The 9,895-nt window shown below is 51.3% G+C and overlaps 1 long non-coding RNA gene across 2 annotated transcripts; it reads right to left on the reverse strand.

The window, feature by feature from the left end:
• Positions 1-350: 350 nt before the first annotated feature.
• LOC121143937 lies at positions 351-9,446 on the reverse strand. Of its 2 annotated transcripts, none has more exons than XR_005881253.1 (3): positions 9,240-9,446; positions 7,191-7,487; positions 351-474 (listed from the first exon to the last, which is right to left on the reverse strand). It is a non-coding gene; the product is annotated as an uncharacterized LOC121143937 (long non-coding RNA). The 2 variants fall into 2 exon arrangements; XR_005881252.1 differs by lacking the exon at positions 9,240-9,446 and adding an exon at positions 8,407-8,663.
• Positions 9,447-9,895: the final 449 nt, after the last annotated feature.

Consider the following 9,895-nt stretch of genomic DNA (forward strand, 5'->3'; position numbering starts at 1 on the left):
GTTCCAGGACAGAAACCACTCAGGGCTCCAGGCTGAGGCAGCTTCTCTTGGACACATCAAGAACAGTTGCCAGGCACCTGAGAGAGGAAGGGTCCCAGCACAGGAAGGAAATGCTGGAAGGGCCACCTACAAGGAGGAGTTTTGAGGAACATTCCAGGAGGGGGCACCTGGAAGAACAGGGCCAAGAGCCAGGTTCCTTCTCTGGACTGGGTTTCTGTTCTGGAATATCAAAAGCCCCTCTGACTGGAACTGTGTGGTGGTCCTTGTGGGAGAGTGAAACAAGAGGACCCTACAGCCTGCTGTATTGGTTATTTCCTATTGCTATGATGAGACACCATGCACAAGAAAACTTATATTTGAAAACGTTTATTTGGAGTTCATAGTTTCAGAGAATCAGAGTCCACGATGCAGAACCGAGCCAGCAGGTGGCAGGTATCTGGAGCAGCAACGGAGAGCTCACATCTCAAGCCACAGCTGGGAGACAGAGAGCACATGGAGAATGGCATTGTCATCTTTTGAAACCTCAAAGCCTACCCTAGTGACACACCTCCTCCAACACGACCACACCTCCTAATCCTTCCCAAACAATCCCACCAACTGGAGATCAAGTATTCATACATATATGCCCTTCTCATTCAAACCCCCAGACACCCACTGAGGCCAGGCCCTGTGAAACCGTTTCTGAGTATCCTCAGCTGATCTCACTCATTTGCACACAATCTGCAAGTCACATCATGTCTACTTCCTGTTAACATTTCTAAGTTTCAGTCAATTCAAATATTTTAGCCCTTTTCCACCAGAGTCACAGTCTCCCATGTTTGGCCCTGAATGGCAAACCATGAGTAGGGTGCCCTGGATCACAAAGAAGTTTGATCCTAATTTGATGCAGAAGAGAAAAAAAGAGAATGGATGCAGCTTGTTCCTATTGAAGTCATAACATTTCACGTGCACAGAACATTTCACAGCTGATAAGAAGCTTCAGTGCACTTTCCCTCACATAATCCTGTGGCAGAGATGGTTAGTCTCCTTCATACATGAGACATTTGAAGTTCAGAATGGTTAGGACATTTCCCCAAAGATACACAGCTAGAAAATGGAATGGAGTGTGGTAGAGCAGAGAGATGGGTGCACTTACAAGTTCCCTAGAATTAGTAAAGGCACCAACTGTTCATCTAGAATCCCATAATCTCTCTCTCTCTCTCTCTCTCTCTCTCTCTCTCTCTCTCTCTCTCTCTCTCTCTCTCTCTCTCTCTCTCTCTCTCTCTCTCTCTCTCTCTGTCTCTGTTTCCCTCCCTCCCTCCCTGAACCCCACTAATGTCTTCTTTTCTTCCCAGTCTTGGCTACTCGTGGACTATACTCATGTTCTAGGACAGACTCAGTCCCCTATGTGCAGTGCCTAGCAGAGTTCCTGGTACATGAATGTCCTGAGTTGAAGGATTGCCTAGGCAGTGCAGCATGGGTTATATTCCTGGAGACACAGAAGCCTCCCTCAGCTTCTCCAGTGCAAAGGTTTAGACCACAAATGTGAAGCTGGCTGCAATTCTTTCTCCCATCTCTCCCGAGGTGGAGTTAACAGCTGGTTGAGCTACAATATACCAACTGTACAAACTCCCAGGGCATTTTCATATTTCCATCTCCTTATGTATTTCTAGTTGACCAAACTCTTCCAAATTACCATTAAGCACAATCCCATCACCTGGCTCACTGGGCAGGAAGGCAGCAGCCTGGGTTTTAACTCCTGAAGGGCCATGGAGGGTAGAGGCTAGGTTTTAGCCGGGTAGAGAAGGACCCCAGGGGAAGGGTCAAGCTTTGCCTCAGTCCATAAACTTTGGTCCCCATTTTCATGGCAGCTCATGTTTAGCCACCTAATGCCCAACTACTGTATCTCATATGCTCCTTGTCTCCTAGAATCTTGGATCTTTCTGTCACCAATGGCTTTCTCAAACCAATGGCTCCAGAACCCTCCCAAAGTACAGCCCCATGTTTAGCAGCAGAAGCAGGAAAGGGAGACTAGCCCAATCTGGAGGATGTCAAAATTCTTTAGTTTAGAGACGAGCCCAATCTGGAAGATGTTAAAACTCTTTAAGGCTAATCCAAGAGCGAGCTCATGGGACCGACCCCCAGTACCCAGATTCAGAGTGTGGCCCCTCACAGGGACTGAAAGTTATGTCTCTAATGAATGGTTGGATGGATGAATGGATGAGTTACAAAGAACCTGCACAGTCTCTCACATTCTGGTTCCACAATTTTTGTGACCTTGGACCAGGACCCTCGCTACTCTGAATCATAATCTCCTCATCTTTAACATGAGCAGTGCACTCTGTGTAGGAAGGTATCACGTGACTCCCTCCCCCAGTTTTTCTGGAGAGAGAGAAACCTTGTAGCTGTCAGAAACAAGCTGGAGCTGTCAAATGTACATAAAAGAGCTGCATCAATCCTGAAACACCAGTCACAGCTCTGTTTATTTGACAGAGAGGTAAACTTCCCAATTTTTCTTCCCAGATAATATATATATATATGTATATATATATACATACATACATACCTTTCATTGCCATTTCTAAGAAATCTGTAAACTTCAAATGCTATAGACCTGTCTAAGGTGAAAGAAAAAGGTGATGTTCAGTAGTATTCAAGGAAGGGGGAGATGGTGGATTAGATTTGAGATAGAGACGTGGAATATGCCTCTCCCCGGGGTGTTGAGCCAACAAGAGGAACTGGAGAGAAGCCTTGGCCTCTATGTTGTCTTGGTCCAGCCTGGCTTTAAGAATACAACATCTACTGTGAGAACATCAGTACCAGGCACCAGCTCCCATGCTAAGGCCTCATGAAATCAGCAATTTCCTACAAAACCAATAGCGCTGTATTCCAGCTGCCAGGGACCCTCATGTCCTTCAGTCCGCTTCTGGATCCTCTGAGTGACTGGGCATGATGGTTTGTATCTGTCTAATGAGGAGAAGAGGGCAAAGGAGACCACCTGTCAGTTCCATGACTAGATTATAAGATACTACAGTATCTGTCCTACTTATATATGTACATGTGAGACTCTCTCTCTCTCTCTCTCTCTCTCTCTCTCTCTCTCTCTCTCTCTCTCTCTCTCTCTGTCTCACCACCATTTCTCCCACTGACTCTTCCTGCTCTCGTTCTGATAGAGCTGACTGGAGAGGTCCATGTCACCAGAAACTGAGGGCAGCCCTGACCAAACAAATGCAGCAGGGACCTGAGAGTCGCCTCACAGCCTTGGAGAAGCTGCATCCTGTGGACTCTTCTCCAGTGTGGCCTTCTACTGGGGCAGCAGCTCTGTGAGAGTCCAGCAGGGCCTTACCTGAGTTGGGCCCCAACTCCAGTCCACAGGAATTAAGGTAACCACTGTGTGTGATTTTTAGCTGCTTACTGCTGAGGAGTTTGCTCTGCAGTGTTAGGGAACCAGTATGATTATTACAGTTGATATATGAGAGAACCATATGTGTGCTTGCTTATGTCACACAATGGGGGGGGGAAGGGGACCAGCAGTGAGCTTGTGTAACATGTCCAAGACCTCCTCCTTGTACATTAAGGACCCTGACTCACTTCTGAGGCGAACAGCAAAGAAGCTATGGGAGAGGGTGTTCAAGGCTCTACCCTCTCCTCACACTGAGTCTGTCTGCTCCTGCTCCAGGCTGGGGCTTTGCTGGATTATGAGGCTTCAGTTACTCTTAGCAAGAGCGAGTAAAATCCAGGGATTCTAGTGCCATCTAGACCACTGTGGATGTGGCCTTCTTCCTCACTGCCTGGAAAAAAAATGCAGCACTCAAGAAACAGTGAAAATGAGACAAGGAGGAAGGCAGAGTGCTGAAGGCCATGTCCTCTGTGAAGAAGCCAGACTCCCCTGGCCCCGCCCCATCCCAAACCCTCACATGCTAGTACTCCATCCAACCTCCGACTCCTGTCCTCGTCGGGGCTTCTAAAGGCTTCTAGAGCCATCATGGGCCCCTCTGCCACTCAGCCACACCACTTACTGAATATCTGAACAGAGCAGAACTGCCCTAGGCCTGTTCCCAGATCCTTTCCCAAGCTTGCCTTTCTCCATCGGGGAGGAGCCCCAAGTCCTGGCTCGCTCCTCCTGTGGCAGTCCTCCCTGCCTCAGATCTCAGACATTCATTCAGGAAGTCCTTCCAAGATCGGCCTTCCCAAGAGCTCTCCAGGCACCTTGGCTTAAGCACCCCCACACCAGCCAGCTTGGCTGCTCAGCAGAAAGTGCAAACAGCCCAGCTGGAAACAGCATCGACTCCCTCTCACCTTGTGATTATGTCCCAGAACCCGGGTCACCCATCAGTTAAGTACTCCACTGCACCCCCAGATGTCATTTGTGGGGAGGGAGAGACCACGCATCCCCCTTCCCTGGCTCTCCTCATCAGCCCTTTCTGTATCCCGGAGCTTGGGGGTGGGAGTGGGGGTGTCTCAGTCAGCTTCCCCTGGGTCAGAGGGGCATGTGTCCCGCAGAGGGCGCTGATGACTGCTGCATGAACTTGGAACACCCAGAAGTTGGTGCAGGGTTAAGAGCCACTTCCAGTAAGCTTCATGATGCTCTGAGCAGCAGGCACATGGCCCAATTCTTCCTTCGAAGGACAGAGAACTTCCCAGAGCTGGATGAAAGGGGTGGAGCCAACACAACCCCACTGCCTTCCAGATTCCTCTGCCACTGTGTCCTCCACCCACTCCATCTCAGGAAACACTTCTAGGACTCCCCACTCCTGTGCCCTAACTGGAAACTAGATTCTGTCCTCACATGGACCCAGAAGGAACAGTAGCCCCGGGCAGCAGGCTCTAGGCCACAGAGGCAGAGCCCTCCCAGGAAGACCGGAGACTCCACAAGGAGCTGCAAGGGCGTGGAGCCAGGGAACAGAGGGAGGCCTCAGGACCTCCGTCCATCTTTCCCACCTTCCACCGGGCTGCTGCCAACAGGTCCCTGTTTCCACTTCCTAGCACTGCATTCTCCCTCACGGGCTCTGAATTCCACAGAGGAACATGAATATTTTAAGGCCCCATGGCCTGAGTCACCACAGTTTGGTGGCTACTAATGTTCTGCAGCTGGCCCTGCCCACGGGCCTACTTAGCATGCAATTAAGATGCAAAATAGCATCCCTCAAAAGCTCCCCTCTGGGCATCTCTGCTTCTCCCTTCAAGGCTCTGGTGGATTAAGAAGCTTCTGGAACAGTGGGGAGGCACTTCTCCTGCTATTCATATTAGACCAAGTTCCAGGCTGGGTTTAGGAGCTTGGCTCAAGGCCAGCCTAGTGATGGGGCTCTGACCCTTCCATGGCCACCTCCTTCTGGCTCCTTAGAAGCCATTCCTGTATACTTACCACACACACACACACACACACACACACACACACACACACACACACACACAGGCTTTAGTTTAACTTTTGAACTGTGACAGTAACTTCCACACTAGGCTGCCTGGAAGCCCCTGAGTCTCTGATCTCCTTTCATTTCTCCAACCGCTGTGACCTTTCCCAATCCCTCCCACCACTCCCTCCCCCACAGAAAAGGATGGAGGCTGTAGAAGAAGCACTGTGAGCTCTGGGGTGGCTGAGATGGCACACCACCAGGAAAAACCTTCACGTGAGGTTCAGTACATCCTGACCCAGCCTTGGACACCCTGCTCCAGGAGGGCTCCTGCCTTGCAAGCCCCAAAAGCGGCTGTGGCAGAGGTCATGGCTAATCTGGAAGGGAGGGTCACATGCAACTCAGCCAGGTCTCCGGGGGGCTTGTTCCTGGCTGGTTGCCTTTACCTAAGTGACCTCAGTTAGCCCACAAGGCACCGTGTTCCACAAGGTGGGAGAGAACAGAACTTGCCAATACGGTTGTCTCCTTCTGCCCACCCCAGCAAAGCCCCCTTAGGAGCTCTCGAGCAACACTGCCAAACCTCCAGGCCCACTGCTGGGCTGGACAGCCCTTATTCTCTCTGCATTTTTGACCTCTGGTTCAGCCCATACCCAGCCGAATCCCTGTGTGCCTGACTCCATCCTCAGTTGATACTAAATACCCCAGCCACCGCATCACTGGCCCTGTGCCCTCAGCATGAACTTGACTCTTTCAGCAAATCCACACGAGAGCTGGAGTAGGGCCAGGGACAACAGGACATCAGATACCACTACGGTCTCAGCTCACGAATCTAAGGTACAGGCCTGCTTTTTGCCTGGTTTGGTTTTTAAGACCAGATTTCATATTGTCCAGGCTGGCCTCTGACTCAAAATGTAAACAAGGCCAGTCTTGAACTCCTGATTCTCCATGCCTCCACCTCCCAAGTACTGAGAGCTCTTCCAGGTTTCAGTGGAGTGGCAGTCACCCACCCTTCCTAGTGTGTTATTCATGTCTGCAATGCTTGTGGTACCAACTTCCAGGTCAGACTGTAAGGGCAGCCATGGACAGTGCCAGCGGGTCAGCAGGGTCTCTCAGACGCACTCAGAGATGTGGGGGTGGAAGTCCTTCAGGGTCTACACTCCCCACCATTACCACCAAGAACTAACGGTGAGAACAGGTCCCATGGCCCAGAGCTGGCACTCATGCCACTTGGTGAGCCTCAGTAGCTCTGCCTTCCTGGGAGCCGTGCTGGCGTTGACTGGGAGGTGGGATCCTAACCAACTCTCCTTCTGGTTCCTAGGAGAACATGATGCATGGGGAGTGGGTTCTCTGTGAGTCTCCCAGTGCTACCCACTTCAGCGGGTCCTGGGTTTTCTCCATGGCCTCAGTACCATTCAGAAGGACATTCATGTGACTACTGAAAGAGCCCAGGTCCAGGGTCAGCCCTACTGCTTCTCAGCTGATTGGCCTCCAGGAGAATTGGGGGTGCTCCCTTTAGAGAATTTAACAAGTTTATCAAGTCGAAGCCCTTAAATTAGAGCCCGGTCCAAAGGTGGAGCTCAAACCATGGTAGCAACCACTACCACTGTCCTGTAAGAGTTGTTGTAATGTCACCCCCCTGCTCCCAACATCCCCCCCCACACAGGAATGCATGCTCACACAGTGTACTCTGTGAGAGCAGAGATCTGCTCAGGCCCCACGGTGTCCTGAGGTAGCTCAGCACCCTGCCTGGTGCCCTTTTGTGACGCACTTGCTCAGGCACACTGGCTGTCTGGAAGCCAGGCCTGTTGGCCAGTTCAGCAGCATGGATTATTCAGTGCCCCCCCCCCTTGCACCTACCTCAGGCAGCTTCACAGAGTTCCTCAGGAAGATTAGATATCAAGTCTGGCCTTAAGAGTCTCTCTTCATACCCAGCACCACCGCCCCAAGCCCTTTTTAAAAACAGGGTCCCAATATTCACAGTTTATTTAGATTTCCTTGGTTTCCCCTAATGTTCCTTTTCACTTTCAGAATCACATTTGCTCATTTGGTTCTCATATCTTCTTAGGTTCTTCTTGGCTCTGGTAGTTTCTTGCACTGTCCTGGCTAGTTTTATGTCAACTCGACACAAGTTAGAATCACCAGAGAAGAGGGAGCCTAAATTGAAAAAAATGCCACCATAAGACTGGGTGTAGGCAAGCCTGGAGGACATTTTCTTAATTAGTAATTGATAGGAGAAGACCCAGCCCATTATGGGTGGTGCTATCCATCCCTGGACTGGTGGTCCTGGCATCTATAAGAAAGCAGGCTGAGCAAGCCATGGGCAGCAAGCCAGTAAGCCGCAGCCCTCCATGGCCTCTGCATCGGCTCCTGCCTCCAGGTTTCTGCCCCATCTGTGTTCCTGTCCTGACTTCCTTCAATGATAGACTACAATGTGGAAGTGTAAGCCAAACAAGCCTTTTCCTTCCCATTTGCTTTCAGCCATGGTGTCTCATCATAGCAATAGTAACCCTAACTAAGTCATGGACTTTTCCCTTTTTGTTAATTTGTACTTTGATAGGTTCATATGAATATAGAACACATTCTGGTCACACTCATCCCTCCACCCTCTCATTCTCCTCCCATCTGCATCCGGTACTTCTTCACTGGGATGAAACCTTGCCTTGTACCCCCAAGGCCTCCCTGTACTTTGCTAGAAGCTGAGGCCCAAGCCCTGTCCCTTACCTGAGCCTTGCTCACTCTTAGCACTCTAGCTGCTGCTTCCCCCCTGCCCCATCCTCCAGCTCTCAACAGTCTCCCAGGGATGCAGCTCCCCAAAGTCTCAGCCTTGAAGATGCTGATCTTCCCCCACCCAGCCCCTGCCTAGGATGTGCAGAAGTTAATTCTGTACACGGCAGGGCCAGTGTCCACAGTCAACATGCATCCTTTAGGAAAAATGACAGAGATCTGGAAGGGAGGTGGCCTCTGAAGCCCAATGGGAAAGTCCTAACCCTTGAATGGCTGGCGCCTGTAACACAGCAGGAATGAACACTCTGGTCAGGGCCACCATGTTCCCAGAACACCCAGGGTGGCAAACCTGAAGCTCTGCCTCCTCCTCAGTCACCTCTGGGAAAGCCCCGAGCTGCCTCCACCACCCAAGATCAACTGTGATCTGTTGCCATCAGGAGGCCTGGCATCTCCATGGCGAGCTGTTGCCAATGCCAATCCCAACACACCTAGTTCCTCTGGCAGAGTGGAAAGAATAAACAGGAGGGTCTGGGCTGACCCCAGCTGCAACTGTAGCTCCTAAAGTGATCTCAGGCAAGTGTCTGTGCTCCCCAGCCTCAGAGACACACCTGTGTAGCTATAGTCACGTGTGTGATTTCAGGATAGGGGTGTCCCAGGTTCAGACTTCATGGCCATGTTCAGAAGGTGTGGGCAGGAAGTGACCACTTGGGACAGGCCACAGTAGAAATACCTGCTTACCCACCCACCCACTAGGCAAGAAGCTGGAGCTGCCCTGGATTTGAGTCCTAGCTGCCAACTTACTGTGAAACACATGCAAGAGTGTTGTTTTTCTGTCCCTGTGTAATAGAAATACTTGGCCCAGTCCTGGACCCATTCACCATTGGATGCCTGTAGTGAGATACACACACACACACACACACACACACACACACACACACACACACACACACACACACACATCTGCCCACGAGGACCAGAGAGGCCTCATTTAAGACCACTTCATCCCCAGGTATTCCATTTTACCTGAAAGGAATCTGCCAGAAACTGAGCTAAGGGACTTCTATTCCCCAGCATGAGAAGAATTTGGGTCACCCTGTAGAAACCCTGGCAACCTCCTTCTAGAGACTTGGGGTGTGGAGAGCCACTGCCACACCTAGGAAATGCCCTCGCCCTCTCTCTCACCTCGGGGTTCCAGAAGATGGTACAGGTCGACGCCCCCAGGTGCTCCCTCTCAGATGCTAGCCCCAAGAAAGGGAGCCCTGGAATGGGACCATCACCCCACGCTCTGGGCGCAACTCTGAGCTGCTCTCCGCCAGCGGGGCTCCCGACCATGGAAACGGCCCCTGGTCGCAGCTGTGCCCCAGTCCCTGGTTCCTCATCCTCCTCGCTGCCCTCCAGGATCTGCCACAGCCTCCCTGATTGCTAATTTAGACTTCCCTGCCGTCCCACGCAGGGGAATCAGGGGAAATCAAATTACCGAGTTATTCACTCTTTTTGTACAGCTGATGGGCTGATTAGCTGTCAATCAGGGCCAACATTAACATCTGACACTGTGTGCATAACAATTACCAGTCACATTAAGGAAACCTTCCCTTTCTTTCTCTACCGGGAGCGGTGGGAGAGACAGGAGAGGAGGCGGCAGACGAGGCTCCGAAGGGAGAGGGAGGAAATTCAATCAGCATAATTAGCTCAATCAGAAGAGAACATCACTTCACCAGCTGAGCGGAGCCACTGCCGCTGCCAAAGACCTCGGGCTGACCAGCTGCTCGGGAGCCTCCGCACTCCCTGCCCTCCAGCCAGGGCCTGGCTCGCCCGCAGCCTCAGCATTGGCCCAAGAC

The sequence above is a fragment of the Mesocricetus auratus genome, unplaced genomic scaffold (genome assembly GCF_017639785.1).
Source record: "Mesocricetus auratus isolate SY011 unplaced genomic scaffold, BCM_Maur_2.0 Super-Scaffold_100014, whole genome shotgun sequence".
Taxonomy (NCBI): Eukaryota; Metazoa; Chordata; class Mammalia; order Rodentia; family Cricetidae; genus Mesocricetus; species Mesocricetus auratus.